Here is a 26290-nt window from a genome sequence, read left to right as displayed (position 1 = left end):
GGGGCAATCTAGGATCCCTGTTGTAGCAAAGCAACTAGACAAGTATGAACCTAGCAATGACCCATATAGCTTTGTGGAGTAGTTCGAACAAGTTTCTAAAGCAAACGGCCTCACGGACCTTGCGCAACACTCTCAAGCTTTCGGGTTGTGTTTAGGTGATAAGGGGAGAATTTGGTACACTAGTCTAGATGCAGCCGAGCGCACGAACTTTGCCCGTCTTAAAGACTATTTTATCAAGAGATTCTCTGAGGTAGGGTACTCTGAGAAGCTCATCGTTTGGTTGATGAATGTCAGTCAGAGGGAAAAGGAAGACGTAAGAGACTACATCACTCATGTGCGTAGCCTTTTCAAGAGGATCCCACCCAATGAGTGACCTAACAAGAAGGTTGTGTCTACCGTGTTTATAAATGGAATTCAAAGCGAGGAGCTCTACAATGCCTTGGCTAGTAACTCCACCCTACACAGAGACATGTTAGCTAGAGTTTTTGAAGAGGCAATAAGGGTGGACGATCAACTTAGGGAGTGAAGCATGAGGAACTCCAATCGGGACAGTACAAGCCAGAGAGCTCTAGAGCGGACAACAGCTTTGGGAGAGAGAGAGAACTCTAGCATACAGGATAAGGGAAAAGGTGTTGACCAAGGCCAAGAGCTGGCTGAGGTAAGAATGGAGCTTGCATGATTGCAAGAATAGATGAGGAAGCCTGTGCGGTCTCATGTGCAGTGTATACACTATGGTGGAAACCACCTCCCAACCGAGTGTCAAGATCCTAGATCTAGGCTGTGCTCGAATTGTGGTAGGTTCGGTCATGATGCATTGCATTGCAGATTGCCCAGGAGATTCCCATATGTGCAATAATACAACCGTCCATACTTAGGCAACAAGCCACCTAACCTCTTTGGTAGGGGAGCCCAACTGGTGCTTCCAACACCAAATGACGCAAGTCCGGCCATTCCTAGGCTAGAGATGAACCCAACAGGCATACCTAGACCACAAGGTCCCTATGTAACTCAACCACTGAGTGACGCTCCTGTTCACTATGTGGAAGAACCTAGTGAAGAGGAAACCTATGTCAACCCATACATCTCCTATGACGAGGAAGGCAATCCAGGCCTGATGGACTATCGACCAGTACCGGTAATGGCATTGGGCAGAGGAAGAGCTAGAGGCTTTGGAGGACCAAGTCAAGATCCAATCTCATGCTGGACTTGCGGTCATCCAGGCCATATTTCATCACGCTACCCAAAAAGGGAACATGCAAATAAGGACAAAGCTGACCTTTGATGCACCAAGTGTGGGATCATACACCTATTTCCTGACTATCCTAGATGGAAGCCATCAACTAGTTCTGCCAACATGCCCTCCGTACCCTTGGGACTATTCGGTGTGGAGACCTTTGGCAGTGAGGATACACCCATTCCACTGAGGTCATGACGCAAGTGCAGAAAAAATGAATAGGCATCTCATTGCCTGGGCCAAGTAACCTAGATGCAGCCTCGTTGTTGGAAAAGAAAAGCCAAAGGAGAAGGAGAAAGATAACAGATGCAAAGATTACCCTTAAGACTGAGGAAGCTACAACTTTAGTGGCAGAAAAGGGGGTCACTAATGCAGAGGCAGAGACCTCAGCTCCTAAGACAGTAGAACTAGGGAGTGCCAAGGTAGGGGAATACCCCCACCCCAGACGGCAACTCGAGGCTATAGCCAAGGTTAAGGAATGGGTCAACGACACCCAGGAACACCTTAAAGATGTAGAACCCATACTGGAAGACCGAATGGAAGACCTCTCTAGTGTGAGTACACCCGTTTCACCATCGCGACCTTAATCGAGGAATGCACCCACACCACGAGAGATGCCACAGAGGCAAGACCAAGAAGAAGCTTGTGAACAAGCTAACCAAGACAAATGGCCAAGGAATGCTGACCAAGGAGGAAGCCAACCACCCAGCAACCTCCTTAACAATTTAGTAACCACCCCAATAACCGTAAGCCTAGGAGATTTGCTTCGGCAGCACCCTCCCTTATGGCAAGAGTTAAGGCACTGGGTGGAGGGAAAAGAGGAGCATACTGCCACTGACTTGCAAGAGCAGGACGCAGTCATGCAGATTCCAAGCCTAACGCTACACTCAGCTCCAAGGTCACTACACGTCAACGCTTTCTGGGAAGGCACGAAGATGCATGTAGTCCTACCTATCTTAGCCTTGGGGGACGCAACGCGAAAAGGAATCGTAGACACAGGTCCCGGGGTCAGTGTCTTGAGCCACGCAGTTCTATAGGCCTGGGGAAACCCACCTGTGGAAGTGGCTAGGTTCAATGTTACATTGGCCAATGGAATGAAGGTCAGACCATTTGGGGTCCTAATGAGCTAGCCAGTGAAGGTCGCAGGAGTGCAGTTTTCTGTGAACTTCATTGTCATGAAGGGAGTGAACTACAACGTACTACTAGTCAGACCCTGGATGAGGAACGCGCGAGTTATTGAGGATTGGGGGAACAATCTCATCTTCTTGGGGAATAGAATAGAAGCGGTGAGGGTTGAGATGGACACCTGGAACACTACCGCAGCCAACCTCGATGCAATCTCAACCATGCTAAAAGGTGATGCACAGGCAGGCAAACCCTATGGGTCATTGACCAAGTATATCCCTTGCCCTGAGGACGAGCGGGATTGGATGCATGTCTTGGCAACCGTTGACCTACTGTTCTCAGATGAGGAAGACCTATATAGGCAAGCCGCTAAATCACCAAGCATGCTAGCAAAGGAGCCCACCATACCACTCTGCATGATGGCAGGAAGCTCATGTGACCCAAGGAAACCAGTCTCGTTCCATATCCCCACCAACAAGCTCGAGCTTCAAGAAATCATAGATGCCTGACCAATAAACTGAAGGGCAACATGGTTGCTAATCTGAAACCCCTAAGTGATCTCCTGGCTAGGCCTGAGTGAAAATGGACCAAAATTCATGATCTTAACCTATTATACAATTGGGCTTTAGTCACTGACGAAGAGGAGATTGGAGAGGAGAACCTGGGGGATGACGAGCAGTCAAAGGGGTAAGATTTCGATGGTGAGGGGTGCAAGGACTGTCACTTTGTGGGGAACGAGAGTGAAGAAGAGTTAGATACAATAGAATATGACACTAAAGGGAGAGCAATCGAATAGATCAAGGCAGACTCTAGGCCTAGAAGGGAAAGGGTAGACTGGAAGGAAAAAGGAGTCATGCTGATGGAGTGCGATAGGTCCTGGTTGGAGCACATGGGAGCCATGGATTATGAGCAGGCAAGGGTGGCGCAACCATTGGGAGCTCCAATACTGAAGATGGATTTACCTACTAAATTATGACCCCCTGGCAAAACTCCTTCCTCAAGCGAGGGATGTGAGTTTAACTCGGAGTCTGAAGTCAATATAGAGAGTGATCCTGAAATACCCAACCCTCTAATGTCAGACGCACCAAAGGGGACTTGCCAATCCACCTAAGGTGCAGACGGTTAAGGGAGGAGGCCAAGAAGCAAACTAAAGACTCAGAAGCAGAGAGGCAAAAGAAGCCGCAAGATCTCCCCAAACGCTTCACGAAGTTTAAGAAGGGTGATAGAGTGGTGATTTTGCTAGGAGCAAAGAGACAAGGGCAAGCCAATAAACCAATTGAGGGACCCGCCAGGGTCAAGGAAGTTGACCTGGCAGGGGAAGGCGAGAAGCCTCGACCTGTGTTCATCGCTAACGACCTGACCAAGGATGAGGAGGCTAGACTTGTTGCTCTCCTACGAGAGTATGTCGATGTATTTGTCTGGTCCTTGGAGGAACTTAGAGGAGTCGATCCTAGGGTTGTGACCCATAATATTCCAATGGTTCCAGATGTGGTGTCAACAAAGTAGCGACCTTACCCTATGAATCCCAAACACGCCCATGCAGTGAAGGAAGAAATCGATAAGCTCATGAAGGCGGGATTTATATATGAGATTGAGCATACAGATTGGGTATCGCCCATAGTGATTGTTATGAAAAAGAATGGTAAAATTCGGGTGTGCGTGAATTACAAGAAAGTTAATGCCGCTATGAAGAGGGATAACTACCCCTTACCGTATACCGAGCACATGTTGGAGAGGGTGGCATGCAAAGAAGCATCGCCATAATAGGGGTGAGTGGCCGTTTCCTATTCTCTCGACTATCATGTCGTTGGCAAATATCGCATCGCTTAACATACGCAAACGCATCCTGGAAGATAGCAGGCCACCAATAACCTGCTCTTAAAGCCTTTTGTGCTATAAGCCGTCCAGCAAAATGGCCACCGCAAGCAGAATCATGGCACTCCTCCAAAATGAATGGCACCTCGTCAGGCATCACACATCGGCGATAGATATCATCAACCCCTTGCCGATATAATGTACCTGCGATCAAAGCAAACTTTAACGCTTGCTGCTTAATTTTCCTTTTCTCAGCCTTAGATAGTTCGGATCCCGCCTCTCCCGTTGATAAATAATGCGTTATTGCAGCATACCAGGAGGGAATAGATGCCGTATCTATTTTAAATAACATCTCCATGTCACTACCTTCAGCCACAGATTCTTTCGGCTCCCCAAAGTCCACTAGACATTCCACGATGCCTTGCAACCTTGGTGGCTTACTCTTGATTTCATAATCAAATTCCTGCAAAGTGATCAACCACTTCGCTAAACGATCAGGCGGCTGTAACTTATTCATCAATAGTCGAAGTCCCTCCGCCTTCATATAAAGCACGACTTTCTCATAGAGAATGTAATGCCTGAACTTCTTGGTCCCAAAGACCATTGCTAGACATAATTTCTCCATGTAGGTGTAATTGATTTCGGATACCCCCAGCTTCCGACTAGCAAAAGCAATCGGGTGGTACCACTTCTCTTCCCAAAATTGGGCTAAACAGCAGCTGATACTATACATGGTGGCTACTGAAAATATATAGAACACCTCACCTCTTTTAGGTGCTTTTAAAACGGGCGCTCTTGCTAGCTCTTGTTTCACATCCTCGAATGCTACCTTACAAGGGTCACCCCACACAAACGAACAGCTAAAGGACAATAAATTTGTAAGCGGTAACGTTCTTTCTGCTAAGGCATTAATGAATCTACGGTAGTAACCAACCGAAGACAGAAAGCTATGAACTTCTTTCGGAGTGCGTGGTGGACCCATGGCAATTATAACTTTGACCTTTTCGGGGTCTGTCGCAATTCCTACCGAACTGACCACATGGCCCAGCAATAGCCCATAAGGTACTCCAAAAGCGCACTTCCGTGGGTTTAAGGCGATGCAGAATTGTCTACAGCGCTCAAAGCATTTTCTCAAAATGATCAACTGCCTTTCTCTCACGGTGGCGGCCCCTAAGTCATCAATAAACACCCTCAACTCGTCAGGGGATATGTCACCGAATGTCTTATCGGCTGTTCGTTGCCACGAACCAGGCGCATTGCATAAACCAAAAGCCATCACGTGGTAAGCAAAAGTGCCAAATACAGTGATAAAAGTTGTTTTCAACTTGTCCTCTTCTGCAATTGCCATTTGGTTATATCCTGCAAAGCAATCCATAAACGAATATATCTCCCTACCCGCTAATTGATCCAAAATCTGGTCAATAAATGGTAATGGGTAGTAGTCCTTAACTGTCTGCTTATTCAGCTCCCTAAAGTCTACACATAAACGGATCTGATTATTCTTCTTCTTTCTAATCACAACTGGCGAACACCATTCCGTGTGTTGCACAGGAAAAATCAAACCCGCTTTTCGAAGCTTCTGTAACTCCTCAAACAGCCCGTCCCTCAATTCGAAAGGCATACGCCTTACTTTCTGCCGTACAGGACGACTGCCCTCTTTCAACGGAATTGTATGAACAGCAAGACTGGGAGGGATGCCTCTCAACTCATCATAACTCCAGGCAAAGATATCACGGAATTCCTGGATCAAGGCCACATAGTCCTCCCTTTCTGCTGAGCTGAGCATAGAACCTAATTTGATTGGCCGCGAATCATCAAGCGTACCAAGGTCTAGCTCGATAACATCTGCATCTCTTATACGATCTTGGGCCTCTATCGGCTCGTTCAAAGTGATCTGATAGATGTCCTCCGTGGTGGATCCCTCTTTGGACTCATCACTCGATGATGCCTCATTAACAGATGAATCTTCTAATGTCTCCAATTCTGTAGAAGATAGAGGAGCCCTCTCACTCTGCGGGGACTCAGGATAAGCATCAACCACCACACGTTGAGCACCTCTGCCGAATATTAATCGACCGGCGGGTATATCCACTTGGCAATCCGCTTGCAAGATCCAAGGTCGTCCAAGTAATACTTGGTAACTTGGCCGCCCTGCAAAACGAATCACCCTAAAGTCCAACATGCATTCTACATTCGCAACAGTGACATGGACCTTAGTAATGCAGCCTTCCGGCTGTCTCAAACTGTCATCTGCCATTCTGAGAATTGTGGAAGTATCTTTCTGAATCGCAAGACCCAACCTTTCCATCAGTTCAGAACTCATAATGTTAACAGATGATCCCGTGTCGACAATGGCATAATCTACTAATATCCCATCGACATAGGCTGCAACCCTTGGACAATGCTTCTCAGCATGCTCAAACCAGTCATCACCAACTCGCGCAATACCCAAAGGTTCTACGATATACCTGGTACGTAGGATCTTTCTAAATTCCTTACGTACTCCTGGGGAAAGCTTAATAAGCTGCAAAAGGTTCACATCCGGCTTGACTTCGCAAAGAGAGCCCGCCAAATCGAATTCATGATAGTTCGAAAGAGCTCGCTTTTCACGCCAAATCATCCGCTCTTTAGGTCGCTGAACTGGCTTTATTGCCTCTTTCTTAACTTTCACCTTCTTCTTTGGTGCTTCCTTATCGGCTTTACTCTCTACGGGCTTCAAAGGTCCCCCTTCTAGGGCAGGATCCAAAACTTGCGTTCCTTTGTCGCCTTGTTTAGGGTTTCCGTCGACAGGCTTATCCATGTCGGCTTCTCTACCCTTTTTACCTCTTGTAAGGACAGCTCGTAGATTAGAGGTTTCAGCATCATTAACGCGTACAGCCTCAATCAAACTAACCCCACTACCACTTGGTAGCTCCTCCACTGTAGTCTTTGGTCGTTGAAGTATTTGTTTAGGCCCATTTTCTGGCTGGGAATCATTTCCTTGAGCACGATGATTAACAGGCCCTGGTTGCCGACTACCCCGCTGGAGAGAACTGATCTTACTCTAGCAAGTAGCCGCTAGATGGCCGGATTTTCCACAAATATCGCACTTAACATTTGGGCAATTTCTTGGATAGTGCTGCCCGCCACACCATTTGCAACTAAACCTCGACGGTGCACCCTCCTCCGGGTATCTACTTCCTATCAAATTTTGTTGTTTTTTAAGGAAGTTAACATCAACAGCTATTTGTCGATACTGCTCCGTAATCATGTCGGTATAATGCTTCATCATGTCCTTAACCTCGCCAAGAACATTGGAAGAACTCGACTCATAGCCTTGGTCATTACTATGTCGTTCAATCGGCCTAACAATTCGATTAGGCACAGGCTGTTGAGCTGCAGGCATGGTGTTAGAATTGACCGCCTGGCCTCCACCATTTGGAGCCATTTGACTGCCCGTAGGCATCGACATGCTAGGGGGAGCTGGTAATAAAGGCACATTCTGCATCATGTTCCCTCTCCCATTAGGGTTAGCCATCGCTATCCCTTGGCCACTACTGCCATTGGCTATTGCCATATTGTTTCCCAATACTAGACCCATGTTCGAATTGCCTCTAGAAGCATAGGCTGCTTGTAGTCGGGATTCCACCTCTTGTGCTCGTGTAATGGCAGTATCTATATCCCCCAAGGGGACACTACTCAACTGCAATTGGATATTAAAGTCCAACCCATGTAGGAAATATTGCAATTGGGCAGCTGCGGGGATAGGAATAGAGGTGTCCAACTTACGGAAAACCTCTTTTATCTTCTTCGCATAAGCACGAATATCCTCGTGTGGATCTTGGCGGGTCACGTTGAGTACACGCAACCAATATTGCCCACCCCTTTCAGGGGCAAACTCCCTTCGAAAAGCTCCATAAAATGCATCAATGTTCAATATGGTTCCGGCTTCTAAACCATGATACCATATAGCGGCTCTTCCTTTGAGAGTCATGTTGAAGAACATCATTAAATGTCCTTCTTCTTGAATGCGACAATTAAACATCAACTTTTGAAACTCCCTAATGTGGAGTTCCGCATCTTCCTCAACTAGCTCATTAAAAATGGGTAGCGGGTAACCTAGAGCCGGCAAATCCGTCGTTCCTGTTGGAATTGCAATAGGCTGCGCCATGACGTGGATTGGATTTGCACTAGGAATAGAAAACGGTGGGGTTACACCTCCCGCAATTGACGTGGATTGGCTTATGGCAGGAAGGGGAGCACTAGAGCTTCCACCTTCTCCTAACTTACTGCTTGGGGTCCTAAGACCACTAGATCCACTCCCTCGTAAGGGTTCAGCACCGCTACGCTTAGGGGAATATCTCCTAAAGATTTCAGCACGTCGCCTAGCTCTCTCGTCTCTTTCCTGCTTTTGGATTTCTGCTAGACGATGTTTATCAATAAATAACGGATCGATCTCAGTATCCTTTGGCATAAACTGCTAGTTGGTCCCTAGAAAACCAGGATTCGAGAACCGCCACTTTTGAGCAGCTCCCGGCAGACGCACCACTGATGGACCTAAAAACGGGCCGGCACTGGCTCATGCACTAGCCGGACCTCGTCACTATGCGCAAGACAACCCCTCGGCCTCGCGGCCAGGAGCGTCTATCAAAATCTCTGCCTTCCTAAACATTGCGTTTGTAATACGTTGTAGTCCAACTGATCCTAACCCAATATTGCTCCTCAGAGGGAGTCCCTTTCACATAGCCAAAAGGCTCGAATCACACACACATGGGGTTCCTCCTACGGCTGAATGCCGTCAACCCTCTGCGACTCTCCTACACCTTGGGGATTGGCCCCTCGATGCGTCGCTCAACATTTAAACATTTCGCACAAACGTCGCTCAAGGTACCAAATAAACGTATCCAGGAATGTACCATTTCCTCACTTGCTGTCCCCTATAACCCTCGTCTATCCTACAGCATAGGAACCTCACGCTCTCAACGGTGGGTCACAGGCCTACTGAAAACAATTGCTATGCATATCCAGGAGCTGACTCTGATACTTTTAATTTCCTCTAAATGATCATGCAAAGAGGTGGATGCCTAGTGCTCAAACATTTGAAAAAAACCAGCAGCGTGCAAGTGCAAAACATCTCTTTCATGCTTTTCTTTCTAACCGCTTTGTGCTTCGCTGCAACACCTAGCACCGAAGTGATCTTCGTGCTACTAGGTTTTAATTTTATCATTATTATTCCGTCCTAGATGCAATGCATATAAAATCAGCAAATTATCCCTCATGCTCAGCGGCATTTAACCATTTTTCCACAACTCTACCCTTCCCCGTTGATAGTGCATCATTGCATTCATTTCTTTTAGGGTTTCCTTGTCATTTTATGTGGAGAAAGGAAGGAAACACGCACTAAAACATATAAACAAGGCTGAACTGAAGCATAACTTCATGCCCCAGCCTTGCTATACATCAACAAACATAAATCCTATTTTTCTATATTTTTCGTAGCCCCAAATGTATTTTTCCCCTATTTTTCATGGTTTTTTTATCATTTTCCCGCCATTTTCTTCATTTTCTTGTATTTTTTAAATTGCTGAAAATGAAAACCAGTTTGTGGGCTGTGGCCCTTAGTTCATTTGCAACAAAATTGAAAGATTAGTTGATGTGTATCGACGGTTTTCCCCATTTATATGCCCAAAACCCTTGTTTTTCCCCATTTTTCATGCGTTTTCGGGTTTCTTGACATTATTTCGAGCCATGAAATGCATGTTTTTCATAATTTCTGGTTATAAACAGTAAGAACTCAGAAGAATCAGCAGCATAATCAAATCTTAGTCCATATGAACGGCATTCCATCAATCAAAAGCATAAAACACTAAATTTTCTTTGTAATTTTTTAGTTTACCGCTTAAACGCGTGTTTCGGGTTTTGTATCCATGGCTGTAGATTTGGAAAACAGCAACACTTCATGTCCAGCAACATCACAAATCACCATTCTCAGCCCGTGTAGCAATCCGGTCCATGCCGGACAAGTCTCCATCATTCTTTCTTCATTGCTCCTTCTTCCCACATGATCTTGCCTTTAGAAGAGAGAGAGGGAGGAGAGAGAAAGACTAGAATCAGAAATTTCAAACCAGGCCACCATTCGACGAGCGAAGGGCGGCGATATGATCAGCATACGGAGTGTAGGCAAGGGCCATTGTCAAACAGGAGGGTTGTTTGCAGGCAGGGAGGAGCCATGATCAACATGGGGCGCAAATTTCGGCGCCATCTCTGATCACGTATTCTTCATCTTCATCACGATTTTTTTTCCATCTCTCTCCCCCAAAGTTTCATGTGACATTTTAATTTGGGCTCCCAAGGGTCATGCCCACTTGGCCAAACTCATGTCCACCTTTTCAAATCTTGACCGGTTTGTGGCCTTTCCCCCGTCCGGACTCGGAATCGAGCTCTGAAAAATCCTGGGCGTCCGACTTAGCATCCCGCATTGGTCAGTGGCTCGTGTCAACCCGCACGACTGTCTGAAAAATTATGAAAAATCACCAAGTGTCGCTCGGGCGCCTTTAAAGCACTTTGGCGCTTAAAATCGTCCTAGATCGAGCCGCCGCCTTTGACAGTGAATATTTTTCCCTTGATCTTCATAATTTTTAGCTATTTTTAAGCACTTCCCGTCACCTAAATTCCGCTCTCATTGGCGACCATGGGATAGGGCGACTCAGCCCGTCGAATCCACGAACATATCTGCACATAAACAACCAAAGAAGCATCAAACTGATACAAAACAATTATCATCATAAAACTCAGCACAATGCTCCCCCTACCCCTGGCAGAACCAAGGCATAACATCCACAAGGAATAGGCCTAGCATCATCTAATAGAAGATCCGAAGTGAGTCACTAACCAACTGCTCCAACACAGCCAAACTAAAAAACCTATCAAAGAGGTTGCCCTAAGTGGTAGTCTGAACTACTTACCAACTAAAGACAACACAACTAGGAGCTCCGACAAGGCGAGGACTCCTATAGCCTGATCAAAGAGTATTTTCTTTCAGTCCATTTCTTCTTTTAGGGTTTTCTATTGGATGAACATACTTGGGCATGTAAAAAGGAGGGAGCTGAGCGTAGTGACCCAAGGAGAACAGGGCATCGGTCTCAGGACCTGTCTCGGCACCCAAGAACCTACCAAGCCCTCGCAAGGCGACACTTAATCCTTTTCTAACGCTCACTTTTATTTTCGCTCCAACCTTCCTGGTTTTGATATTACTTTTTCCGGCAAGAAGCCACCCCTAGGAAGATAAGGTATTGGCCTCGGGTCTGACTCGTCCCCAGGAACCTACCAGGCCTTCGCAAGGCAATGATCAACTGCTTATATATTTTCATTTCTTTTCTTTTCATTGATAGGGGTTAGAACCCCTTTTTACACACCTTCGCATTTATATTCATCTTTTAGGATATTCAGGATTTCTTGACATCACTATTATTATCTTCTAGCAGGCTTCTCTAACTGCCTCACTACTAACAAGAACTCCTAGAACGGCTGCCTAGCAGGTTAGCAGAACAGAGTCACTAGGACTTCCTTCTAAAACAGGTCTTTCAATGTCTAGCAATGTCTTTACAGGAGGCAATGACTACTCCGACCTCTCTCAAACATACGTAGCCTAAACCTGGGACTTCATGCCTTGGTTGCCGGTCCCCAAAAAAATAGATCCCCTCGACAAGTACAAATACACATATAACAGGAAAGAAAGGTACTCGTAAAGGAGGAATATCACCTGGATTGGCCACAAGAAACTTCCATCGCAGCAAAGGCTCCTCCAGGCTCCACCAAATTCCACGAACCACGAAATCTGTCCAGCACAACACTAAAACAAAAACCCAATTAAACGCACCCGCACTAGACAGGGAAATGGCCCTCTTGGCCTAATGAAATCAGACATGACTTTGCTACAAAACTGAATCGGCCCTCTTGGCCTAATGAAATAAAACAATACTATGCCGAACATCCACCTGGAAACAACCATGATAGACATCAAAGCATACTATTCCCAGGGGAACAGGGCTTGTAGCCCTAAACTAGGTGCATTAAATTATGACCTATCCCTCCTGCATATATCGCAAGAGGTGTTCGCATCACATGTCGTCTAATCAGTCTATGAGTCTGAGATAATAAAGGTAGATGAGTCTCGCTTACCCTCTGCATCACCCAAATCAACCATCGTCTGCCAAAGAGGGCATGTTCAGAAAGCATACCCCACAAACGACCAGGTCCTGTCTCACCATCAATAGATATATTGGGACAAGGGCCACAATTAAAGAAGAGGTCCTCTTCATACGCAAGATTAGCCAATGAATCGGCAAACTGGTTCCAATTTCGTGGAATCAGCTGAAAAGCCACTCGATCGAATTCGTCTAGCAGGGCTATGGCAGTATGATGGTACATACAAAGGATCGGGTTCCGCACCATGTACGTCCCATTGAGTTGATTTAAAACCAACTGAGAGTCCCCTTTCACCAACAACTGGCGGATACCACCCTTCTTTGCAATATTCAAACCCATAATCAGGGCTTTGTATTCTGCCATATTATTGGTAAAATTCACCCCGAGATAAGCAGCTAACTTCATGACAATGCGTCGTCGGGGGTCTCGGATGACAACTCCTACACTTCCTTTTTTGCATGCACCCCTGGACGCCCCATCAAAGTACAAGGTGTACGTCCATAAAGGGTTTACATATCCTGCCATCCTGAACTCTACTTGTAATTATGGTAATCAAAATTCAGCATATTCAACGGGTGGACTGTAGGCTCCATCCCTCCATCATCATTGAATTCAACAGGGATGCTCGTCAAAAGTTGTAGGCAATGATGGCAGAAGACCTTGATTTCCCAAATAAATGTCCCGCCTTCTTGCTCAATCACCTTGTATCCTTTGCTCCACCAAATGAGCTTTCCCTGATGATACCTCTGTTCCAAATATGGGTGTTCTAAATAAGGGATCAGACGACCCATCAACCTCTAGCACGATTTCCTTGCAGATGTTTGATCAATCTTGCCTAGACCTGCAAGGCAGTTATAGCATTAGTACAATCAGAAGTAATAAGGTTTAATCTTATTAAGATTAACCTTATTTTTAAATTATATCCCCTCAAGGTCAGCTAACAAAACTGTGCATTTATTCTTTCCTATTCTAACGATCTTATAGGGCCCATCCCATTTGGGTTCTAGCTTGCCTGGAAATAATTCACGTCGTGCATCATAATACAGAACAAGCTGTCCTTTCTTGAAGGTGTATTTCTTGGCTTTGAGGTCGTGTAGCTTCTTCATTCGGCGCTTCGCCACTTCTTGGTGCAATAAGCTCTGCAACTTAAGCTCATCTAAATGTGCCAGTGTCGTCAAGCGCTCAAAAAGAGCGTCTTCATCGCTCAAAGAATGATTGATGGCAAACCGAATAGTCGGCAGCTCAATTTCTAGAGGCAAGACACACTCCTCCCCATATACTAACTTGAACGGGGTATGGCCAGTGGCTCGTTTGAAAGTCGTATTATAAGCCCATACTGCCACGTATAACTTTTTATCCCAATCCCGTTTCTTTTCCGACACAATTTTGGACAGGATGCCTACAAGCTGCTTGTTGGTGCTTTCAACCTGACCATTGGCTTGCGGATTATATGGGGTTGTCTTGTTATGCTTGATGTTCCACAACTCTATCAAACCTTTGATCACCTTATTTAGGAAATGGGTTCCGCGGTCCGACACTAATTCTTTCGGCGGACCAAACCGGCATATTATCTGCTCTAAAAGGAAACTAGCAGTTTCTTTAGCATCATCTTTCCTTGTTGCACGTGCTTCTGACCACTTTGTGAAGTAGTCAGTTGCTACAATGATGTACCGCTTTTGCGTAGTCGATGATGGAGTAATAGGACCCACAAAGTCTATTCCCCACTTCTCAAATGGAAGTATCGCCATAATAGGGGTGAGTGGCCGTTTCCTATTCTCTCGACTATCATGTCGTTGGCAAATATCGCATCGCTTAACATACGCAAACGCATCCTGGAAGATAGCAGGCCACCAATAACCTGCTCTTAAAGCCTTTTGTGCTATAAGCCGTCCAGCAAAATGGCCACCGCAAGCAGAATCATGGCACTCCTCCAAAATGAATGGCACCTCGTCAGGCATCACACATCGGCGATAGATATCATCAACCCCTTGCCGATATAATGTACCTGCGATCAAAGCAAACTTTAACGCTTGCTGCTTAATTTTCCTTTTCTCAGCCTTAGATAGTTCGGATCCCGCCTCTCCCGTTGATAAATAATGCGTTATTGCAGCATACCAGGAGGGAATAGATGCCGTATCTATTTTAAATAACATCTCCATGTCACTACCTTCAGCCACAGATTCTTTCGGCTCCCCAAAGTCCACTAGACATTCCACGATGCCTTGCAACCTTGGTGGCTTACTCTTGATTTCATAATCAAATTCCTGCAAAGTGATCAACCACTTCGCTAAACGATCAGGCGGCTGTAACTTATTCATCAATAGTCGAAGTCCCTCCGCCTTCATATAAAGCACGACTTTCTCATAGAGAATGTAATGCCTGAACTTCTTGGTCCCAAAGACCATTGCTAGACATAATTTCTCCATGTAGGTGTAATTGATTTCGGATACCCCCAGCTTCCGACTAGCAAAAGCAATCGGGTGGTACCACTTCTCTTCCCAAAATTGGGCTAAACAGCAGCTGATACTATACATGGTGGCTACTGAAAATATATAGAACACCTCACCTCTTTTAGGTGCTTTTAAAACGGGCGCTCTTGCTAGCTCTTGTTTCACATCCTCGAATGCTACCTTACAAGGGTCACCCCACACAAACGAACAGCTAAAGGACAATAAATTTGTAAGCGGTAACGTTCTTTCTGCTAAGGCATTAATGAATCTACGGTAGTAACCAACCGAAGACAGAAAGCTATGAACTTCTTTCGGAGTGCGTGGTGGACCCATGGCAATTATAACTTTGACCTTTTCGGGGTCTGTCGCAATTCCTACCGAACTGACCACATGGCCCAGCAATAGCCCATAAGGTACTCCAAAAGCGCACTTCCGTGGGTTTAAGGCGATGCAGAATTGTCTACAGCGCTCAAAGCATTTTCTCAAAATGATCAACTGCCTTTCTCTCACGGTGGCGGCCCCTAAGTCATCAATAAACACCCTCAACTCGTCAGGGGATATGTCACCGAATGTCTTATCGGCTGTTCGTTGCCACGAACCAGGCGCATTGCATAAACCAAAAGCCATCACGTGGTAAGCAAAAGTGCCAAATACAGTGATAAAAGTTGTTTTCAACTTGTCCTCTTCTGCAATTGCCATTTGGTTATATCCTGCAAAGCAATCCATAAACGAATATATCTCCCTACCCGCTAATTGATCCAAAATCTGGTCAATAAATGGTAATGGGTAGTAGTCCTTAACTGTCTGCTTATTCAGCTCCCTAAAGTCTACACATAAACGGATCTGATTATTCTTCTTCTTTCTAATCACAACTGGCGAACACCATTCCGTGTGTTGCACAGGAAAAATCAAACCCGCTTTTCGAAGCTTCTGTAACTCCTCAAACAGCCCGTCCCTCAATTCGAAAGGCATACGCCTTACTTTCTGCCGTACAGGACGACTGCCCTCTTTCAACGGAATTGTATGAACAGCAAGACTGGGAGGGATGCCTCTCAACTCATCATAACTCCAGGCAAAGATATCACGGAATTCCTGGATCAAGGCCACATAGTCCTCCCTTTCTGCTGAGCTGAGCATAGAACCTAATTTGATTGGCCGCGAATCATCAAGCGTACCAAGGTCTAGCTCGATAACATCTGCATCTCTTATACGATCTTGGGCCTCTATCGGCTCGTTCAAAGTGATCTGATAGATGTCCTCCGTGGTGGATCCCTCTTTGGACTCATCACTCGATGATGCCTCATTAACAGATGAATCTTCTAATGTCTCCAATTCTGTAGAAGATAGAGGAGCCCTCTCACTCTGCGGGGACTCAGGATAAGCATCAACCACCACACGCTGAGCACCTCTGCCGAATATTAATCGACCGGCGGGTATATCCACTTGGCAATCCGCTTGCAAGATCCAAGGTCGTCCAAGTAATACTTGGTAACTTGGCCGCCCTGCAAAACGAATCACCCTAAAGTCCAACATGCATTCTACATTCGCAACAGTGACATGGACCTTAGTAATGCAGCCTTCCGGCTGTCTCAAACTGTCATCTGCCATTCTGAGAATTGTGGAAGTATCTTTCTGAATCGCAAGACCCAACCTTTCCATCAGTTCAGAACTCATAATGTTAACAGATGATCCCGTGTCGACAATGGCATAATCTACTAATATCCCATCGACATAGGCTGCAACCCTTGGACAATGCTTCTCAGCATGCTCAAACCAGTCATCACCAACTCGCGCAATACCCAAAGGTTCTACGATATACCTGGTACGTAGGATCTTTCTAAATTCCTTACGTACTCCTGGGGAAAGCTTAATAAGCTGCAAAAGGTTCACATCCGGCTTGACTTCGCAAAGAGAGCCCGCCAAATCGAATTCATGATAGTTCGAAAGAGCTCGCTTTTCACGCCAAATCATCCGCTCTTTAGGTCGCTGAACTGGCTTTATTGCCTCTTTCTTAACTTTCACCTTCTTCTTTGGTGCTTCCTTATCGGCTTTACTCTCTACGGGCTTCAAAGGTCCCCCTTCTAGGGCAGGATCCAAAACTTGCGTTCCTTTGTCGCCTTGTTTAGGGTTTCCGTCGACAGGCTTATCCATGTCGGCTTCTCTACCCTTTTTACCTCTTGTAAGGACAGCTCGTAGATTAGAGGTTTCAGCATCATTAACGCGTACAGCCTCAATCAAACTAACCCCACTACCACTTGGTAGCTCCTCCACTGTAGTCTTTGGTCGTTGAAGTATTTGTTTAGGCCCATTTTCTGGCTGGGAATCATTTCCTTGAGCACGATGATTAACAGGCCCTGGTTGCCGACTACCCCGCTGGAGAGAACTGATCTTACTCTAGCAAGTAGCCGCTAGATGGCCGGATTTTCCACAAATATCGCACTTAACATTTGGGCAATTTCTTGGATAGTGCTGCCCGCCACACCATTTGCAACTAAACCTCGACGGTGCACCCTCCTCCGGGTATCTACTTCCTATCAAATTTTGTTGTTTTTTAAGGAAGTTAACATCAACAGCTATTTGTCGATACTGCTCCGTAATCATGTCGGTATAATGCTTCATCATGTCCTTAACCTCGCCAAGAACATTGGAAGAACTCGACTCATAGCCTTGGTCATTACTATGTCGTTCAATCGGCCTAACAATTCGATTAGGCACAGGCTGTTGAGCTGCAGGCATGGTGTTAGAATTGACCGCCTGGCCTCCACCATTTGGAGCCATTTGACTGCCCGTAGGCATCGACATGCTAGGGGGAGCTGGTAATAAAGGCACATTCTGCATCATGTTCCCTCTCCCATTAGGGTTAGCCATCGCTATCCCTTGGCCACTACTGCCATTGGCTATTGCCATATTGTTTCCCAATACTAGACCCATGTTCGAATTGCCTCTAGAAGCATAGGCTGCTTGTAGTCGGGATTCCACCTCTTGTGCTCGTGTAATGGCAGTATCTATATCCCCCAAGGGGACACTACTCAACTGCAATTGGATATTAAAGTCCAACCCATGTAGGAAATATTGCAATTGGGCAGCTGCGGGGATAGGAATAGAGGTGTCCAACTTACGGAAAACCTCTTTTATCTTCTTCGCATAAGCACGAATATCCTCGTGTGGATCTTGGCGGGTCACGTTGAGTACACGCAACCAATATTGCCCACCCCTTTCAGGGGCAAACTCCCTTCGAAAAGCTCCATAAAATGCATCAATGTTCAATATGGTTCCGGCTTCTAAACCATGATACCATATAGCGGCTCTTCCTTTGAGAGTCATGTTGAAGAACATCATTAAATGTCCTTCTTCTTGAATGCGACAATTAAACATCAACTTTTGAAACTCCCTAATGTGGAGTTCCGCATCTTCCTCAACTAGCTCATTAAAAATGGGTAGCGGGTAACCTAGAGCCGGCAAATCCGTCGTTCCTGTTGGAATTGCAATAGGCTGCGCCATGACGTGGATTGGATTTGCACTAGGAATAGAAAACGGTGGGGTTACACCTCCCGCAATTGACGTGGATTGGCTTATGGCAGGAAGGGGAGCACTAGAGCTTCCACCTTCTCCTAACTTACTGCTTGGGGTCCTAAGACCACTAGATCCACTCCCTCGTAAGGGTTCAGCACCGCTACGCTTAGGGGAATATCTCCTAAAGATTTCAGCACGTCGCCTAGCTCTCTCGTCTCTTTCCTGCTTTTGGATTTCTGCTAGACGATGTTTATCAATAAATAACGGATCGATCTCAGTATCCTTTGGCATAAACTGCTAGTTGGTCCCTAGAAAACCAGGATTCGAGAACCGCCACTTTTGAGCAGCTCCCGGCAGACGCACCACTGATGGACCTAAAAACGGGCCGGCACTGGCTCATGCACTAGCCGGACCTCGTCACTATGCGCAAGACAACCCCTCGGCCTCGCGGCCAGGAGCGTCTATCAAAATCTCTGCCTTCCTAAACATTGCGTTTGTAATACGTTGTAGTCCAACTGATCCTAACCCAATATTGCTCCTCAGAGGGAGTCCCTTTCACATAGCCAAAAGGCTCGAATCACACACACATGGGGTTCCTCCTACGGCTGAATGCCGTCAACCCTCTGCGACTCTCCTACACCTTGGGGATTGGCCCCTCGATGCGTCGCTCAACATTTAAACATTTCGCACAAACGTCGCTCAAGGTACCAAATAAACGTATCCAGGAATGTACCATTTCCTCACTTGCTGTCCCCTATAACCCTCGTCTATCCTACAGCATAGGAACCTCACGCTCTCAACGGTGGGTCACAGGCCTACTGAAAACAATTGCTATGCATATCCAGGAGCTGACTCTGATACTTTTAATTTCCTCTAAATGATCATGCAAAGAGGTGGATGCCTAGTGCTCAAACATTTGAAAAAAACCAGCAGCGTGCAAGTGCAAAACATCTCTTTCATGCTTTTCTTTCTAACCGCTTTGTGCTTCGCTGCAACACCTAGCACCGAAGTGATCTTCGTGCTACTAGGTTTTAATTTTATCATTATTATTCCGTCCTAGATGCAATGCATATAAAATCAGCAAATTATCCCTCATGCTCAGCGGCATTTAACCATTTTTCCACAACTCTACCCTTCCCCGTTGATAGTGCATCATTGCATTCATTTCTTTTAGGGTTTCCTTGTCATTTTATGTGGAGAAAGGAAGGAAACACGCACTAAAACATATAAACAAGGCTGAACTGAAGCATAACTTCATGCCCCAGCCTTGCTATACATCAACAAACATAAATCCTATTTTTCTATATTTTTCGTAGCCCCAAATGTATTTTTCCCCTATTTTTCATGGTTTTTTTATCATTTTCCCGCCATTTTCTTCATTTTCTTGTATTTTTTAAATTGCTGAAAATGAAAACCAGTTTGTGGGCTGTGGCCCTTAGTTCATTTGCAACAAAATTGAAAGATTAGTTGATGTGTATCGACGGTTTTCCCCATTTATATGCCCAAAACCCTTGTTTTTCCCCATTTTTCATGCGTTTTCGGGTTTCTTGACATTATTTCGAGCCATGAAATGCATGTTTTTCATAATTTCTGGTTATAAACAGTAAGAACTCAGAAGAATCAGCAGCATAATCAAATCTTAGTCCATATGAACGGCATTCCATCAATCAAAAGCATAAAACACTAAATTTTCTTTGTAATTTTTTAGTTTACCGCTTAAACGCGTGTTTCGGGTTTTGTATCCATGGCTGTAGATTTGGAAAACAGCAACACTTCATGTCCAGCAACATCACAAATCACCATTCTCAGCCCGTGTAGCAATCCGGTCCATGCCGGACAAGTCTCCATCATTCTTTCTTCATTGCTCCTTCTTCCCACATGATCTTGCCTTTAGAAGAGAGAGAGGGAGGAGAGAGAAAGACTAGAATCAGAAATTTCAAACCAGGCCACCATTCGACGAGCGAAGGGCGGCGATATGATCAGCATACGGAGTGTAGGCAAGGGCCATTGTCAAACAGGAGGGTTGTTTGCAGGCAGGGAGGAGCCATGATCAACATGGGGCGCAAATTTCGGCGCCATCTCTGATCACGTATTCTTCATCTTCATCACGATTTTTTTTCCATCTCTCTCCCCCAAAGTTTCATGTGACATTTTAATTTGGGCTCCCAAGGGTCATGCCCACTTGGCCAAACTCATGTCCACCTTTTCAAATCTTGACCGGTTTGTGGCCTTTCCCCCGTCCGGACTCGGAATCGAGCTCTGAAAAATCCTGGGCGTCCGACTTAGCATCCCGCATTGGTCAGTGGCTCGTGTCAACCCGCACGACTGTCTGAAAAATTATGAAAAATCACCAAGTGTCGCTCGGGCGCCTTTAAAGCACTTTGGCGCTTAAAATCGTCCTAGATCGAGCCGCCGCCTTTGACAGTGAATATTTTTCCCTTGATCTTCATAATTTTTAGCTATTTTTAAGCACTTCCCGTCACCTAAATTCCGCTCTCATTGGCGACCATGGGATAGGGCGACTCAGCCCGTCGAATCCACGAACATATCTGCACATAAACAACCAAAGAAGCATCAAACTGATACAAAACAATTATCATCATAAAACTCAGCACAATGCTCCCCCTACCCCTGGCAGAACCAAGGCATAACATCCACAAGGAATAGGCCTAGCATCATCTAATAGAAGATCCGAAGTGAGTCACTAACCAACTGCTCCAACACAGCCAAACTAAAAAACCTATCAAAGAGGTTGCCCTAAGTGGTAGTCTGAACTACTTACCAACTAAAGACAACACAACTAGGAGCTCCGACAAGGCGAGGACTCCTATAGCCTGATCAAAGAGTATTTTCTTTCAGTCCATTTCTTCTTTTAGGGTTTTCTATTGGATGAACATACTTGGGCATGTAAAAAGGAGGGAGCTGAGCGTAGTGACCCAAGGAGAACAGGGCATCGGTCTCAGGACCTGTCTCGGCACCCAAGAACCTACCAAGCCCTCGCAAGGCGACACTTAATCCTTTTCTAACGCTCACTTTTATTTTCGCTCCAACCTTCCTGGTTTTGATATTACTTTTTCCGGCAAGAAGCCACCCCTAGGAAGATAAGGTATTGGCCTCGGGTCTGACTCGTCCCCAGGAACCTACCAGGCCTTCGCAAGGCAATGATCAACTGCTTATATATTTTCATTTCTTTTCTTTTCATTGATAGGGGTTAGAACCCCTTTTTACACACCTTCGCATTTATATTCATCTTTTAGGATATTCAGGATTTCTTGACATCACTATTATTATCTTCTAGCAGGCTTCTCTAACTGCCTCACTACTAACAAGAACTCCTAGAACGGCTGCCTAGCAGGTTAGCAGAACAGAGTCACTAGGACTTCCTTCTAAAACAGGTCTTTCAATGTCTAGCAATGTCTTTACAGGAGGCAATGACTACTCCGACCTCTCTCAAACATACGTAGCCTAAACCTGGGACTTCATGCCTTGGTTGCCGGTCCCCAAAAAAATAGATCCCCTCGACAAGTACAAATACACATATAACAGGAAAGAAAGGTACTCGTAAAGGAGGAATATCACCTGGATTGGCCACAAGAAACTTCCATCGCAGCAAAGGCTCCTCCAGGCTCCACCAAATTCCACGAACCACGAAATCTGTCCAGCACAACACTAAAACAAAAACCCAATTAAACGCACCCGCACTAGACAGGGAAATGGCCCTCTTGGCCTAATGAAATCAGACATGACTTTGCTACAAAACTGAATCGGCCCTCTTGGCCTAATGAAATAAAACAATACTATGCCGAACATCCACCTGGAAACAACCATGATAGACATCAAAGCATACTATTCCCAGGGGAACAGGGCTTGTAGCCCTAAACTAGGTGCATTAAATTATGACCTATCCCTCCTGCATATATCGCAAGAGGTGTTCGCATCACATGTCGTCTAATCAGTCTATGAGTCTGAGATAATAAAGGTAGATGAGTCTCGCTTACCCTCTGCATCACCCAAATCAACCATCGTCTGCCAAAGAGGGCATGTTCAGAAAGCATACCCCACAAACGACCAGGTCCTGTCTCACCATCAATAGATATATTGGGACAAGGGCCACAATTAAAGAAGAGGTCCTCTTCATACGCAAGATTAGCCAATGAATCGGCAAACTGGTTCCAATTTCGTGGAATCAGCTGAAAAGCCACTCGATCGAATTCGTCTAGCAGGGCTATGGCAGTATGATGGTACATACAAAGGATCGGGTTCCGCACCATGTACGTCCCATTGAGTTGATTTAAAACCAACTGAGAGTCCCCTTTCACCAACAACTGGCGGATACCACCCTTCTTTGCAATATTCAAACCCATAATCAGGGCTTTGTATTCTGCCATATTATTGGTAAAATTCACCCCGAGATAAGCAGCTAACTTCATGACAATGCGTCGTCGGGGGTCTCGGATGACAACTCCTACACTTCCTTTTTTGCATGCACCCCTGGACGCCCCATCAAAGTACAAGGTGTACGTCCATAAAGGGTTTACATATCCTGCCATCCTGAACTCTACTTGTAATTATGGTAATCAAAATTCAGCATATTCAACGGGTGGACTGTAGGCTCCATCCCTCCATCATCATTGAATTCAACAGGGATGCTCGTCAAAAGTTGTAGGCAATGATGGCAGAAGACCTTGATTTCCCAAATAAATGTCCCGCCTTCTTGCTCAATCACCTTGTATCCTTTGCTCCACCAAATGAGCTTTCCCTGATGATACCTCTGTTCCAAATATGGGTGTTCTAAATAAGGGATCAGACGACCCATCAACCTCTAGCACGATTTCCTTGCAGATGTTTGATCAATCTTGCCTAGACCTGCAAGGCAGTTATAGCATTAGTACAATCAGAAGTAATAAGGTTTAATCTTATTAAGATTAACCTTATTTTTAAATTATATCCCCTCAAGGTCAGCTAACAAAACTGTGCATTTATTCTTTCCTATTCTAACGATCTTATAGGGCCCATCCCATTTGGGTTCTAGCTTGCCTGGAAATAATTCACGTCGTGCATCATAATACAGAACAAGCTGTCCTTTCTTGAAGGTGTATTTCTTGGCTTTGAGGTCGTGTAGCTTCTTCATTCGGCGCTTCGCCACTTCTTGGTGCAATAAGCTCTGCAACTTAAGCTCATCTAAATGTGCCAGTGTCGTCAAGCGCTCAAAAAGAGCGTCTTCATCGCTCAAAGAATGATTGATGGCAAACCGAATAGTCGGCAGCTCAATTTCTAGAGGCAAGACACACTCCTCCCCATATACTAACTTGAACGGGGTATGGCCAGTGGCTCGTTTGAAAGTCGTATTATAAGCCCATACTGCCACGTATAACTTTTTATCCCAATCCCGTTTCTTTTCCGACACAATTTTGGACAGGATGCCTACAAGCTGCTTGTTGGTGCTTTCAACCTGACCATTGGCTTGCGGATTATATGGGGTTGTCTTGTTATGCTTGATGTTCCACAACTCTATCAAACCTTTGATCACCTTATTTAGGAAATGGGTTCCGCGGTCCGACACTAATTCTTTCGGCGGACCAAACCAGCATATTATCTGCTCTAAAAGGAAACTAGCAGTTTCTTTAGCATCATCTTTCCTTGTTGCACGTGCTTCTGACCACTTTGTGAAGTAGTCAGTTGCTACAATGATGTACCGCTTTTGCGTAGTCGATGATGGAGTAATAGGACCCACAAAGTCTATTCCCCACTTCTCAAATGGAAGTATCGCCATAATAGGGGTGAGTGGCCGTTTCCTATTCTCTCGACTATCATGTCGTTGGCAAATATCGCATCGCTTAACATACGCAAACGCATCCTGGAAGATAGCAGGCCACCAATAACCTGCTCTTAAAGCCTTTTGTGCTATAAGCCGTCCAGCAAAATGGCCACCGCAAGCAGAATCATGGCACTCCTCCAAAATGAATGGCACCTCGTCAGGCATCACACATCGGCGATAGATATCATCAACCCCTTGCCGATATAATGTACCTGCGATCAAAGCAAACTTTAACGCTTGCTGCTTAATTTTCCTTTTCTCAGCCTTAGATAGTTCGGATCCCGCCTCTCCCGTTGATAAATAATGCGTTATTGCAGCATACCAGGAGGGAATAGATGCCGTATCTATTTTAAATAACATCTCCATGTCACTACCTTCAGCCACAGATTCTTTCGGCTCCCCAAAGTCCACTAGACATTCCACGATGCCTTGCAACCTTGGTGGCTTACTCTTGATTTCATAATCAAATTCCTGCAAAGTGATCAACCACTTCGCTAAACGATCAGGCGGCTGTAACTTATTCATCAATAGTCGAAGTCCCTCCGCCTTCATATAAAGCACGACTTTCTCATAGAGAATGTAATGCCTGAACTTCTTGGTCCCAAAGACCATTGCTAGACATAATTTCTCCATGTAGGTGTAATTGATTTCGGATACCCCCAGCTTCCGACTAGCAAAAGCAATCGGGTGGTACCACTTCTCTTCCCAAAATTGGGCTAAACAGCAGCTGATACTATACATGGTGGCTACTGAAAATATATAGAACACCTCACCTCTTTTAGGTGCTTTTAAAACGGGCGCTCTTGCTAGCTCTTGTTTCACATCCTCGAATGCTACCTTACAAGGGTCACCCCACACAAACGAACAGCTAAAGGACAATAAATTTGTAAGCGGTAACGTTCTTTCTGCTAAGGCATTAATGAATCTACGGTAGTAACCAACCGAAGACAGAAAGCTATGAACTTCTTTCGGAGTGCGTGGTGGACCCATGGCAATTATAACTTTGACCTTTTCGGGGTCTGTCGCAATTCCTACCGAACTGACCACATGGCCCAGCAATAGCCCATAAGGTACTCCAAAAGCGCACTTCCGTGGGTTTAAGGCGATGCAGAATTGTCTACAGCGCTCAAAGCATTTTCTCAAAATGATCAACTGCCTTTCTCTCACGGTGGCGGCCCCTAAGTCATCAATAAACACCCTCAACTCGTCAGGGGATATGTCACCGAATGTCTTATCGGCTGTTCGTTGCCACGAACCAGGCGCATTGCATAAACCAAAAGCCATCACGTGGTAAGCAAAAGTGCCAAATACAGTGATAAAAGTTGTTTTCAACTTGTCCTCTTCTGCAATTGCCATTTGGTTATATCCTGCAAAGCAATCCATAAACGAATATATCTCCCTACCCGCTAATTGATCCAAAATCTGGTCAATAAATGGTAATGGGTAGTAGTCCTTAACTGTCTGCTTATTCAGCTCCCTAAAGTCTACACATAAACGGATCTGATTATTCTTCTTCTTTCTAATCACAACTGGCGAACACCATTCCGTGTGTTGCACAGGAAAAATCAAACCCGCTTTTCGAAGCTTCTGTAACTCCTCAAACAGCCCGTCCCTCAATTCGAAAGGCATACGCCTTACTTTCTGCCGTACAGGACGACTGCCCTCTTTCAACGGAATTGTATGAACAGCAAGACTGGGAGGGATGCCTCTCAACTCATCATAACTCCAGGCAAAGATATCACGGAATTCCTGGATCAAGGCCACATAGTCCTCCCTTTCTGCTGAGCTGAGCATAGAACCTAATTTGATTGGCCGCGAATCATCAAGCGTACCAAGGTCTAGCTCGATAACATCTGCATCTCTTATACGATCTTGGGCCTCTATCGGCTCGTTCAAAGTGATCTGATAGATGTCCTCCGTGGTGGATCCCTCTTTGGACTCATCACTCGATGATGCCTCATTAACAGATGAATCTTCTAATGTCTCCAATTCTGTAGAAGATAGAGGAGCCCTCTCACTCTGCGGGGACTCAGGATAAGCATCAACCACCACACGCTGAGCACCTCTGCCGAATATTAATCGACCGGCGGGTATATCCACTTGGCAATCCGCTTGCAAGATCCAAGGTCGTCCAAGTAATACTTGGTA

The sequence above is a fragment of the Lygodium microphyllum genome, chromosome 10 (genome assembly GCF_053477565.2).
Source record: "Lygodium microphyllum isolate KBCC chromosome 10, Lygodium_microphyllum_v1.1.10, whole genome shotgun sequence".
Classification (NCBI taxonomy): Eukaryota; Viridiplantae; Streptophyta; class Polypodiopsida; order Schizaeales; family Lygodiaceae; genus Lygodium; species Lygodium microphyllum.
Note: the sequence above shows the minus strand (reverse complement) of the source record.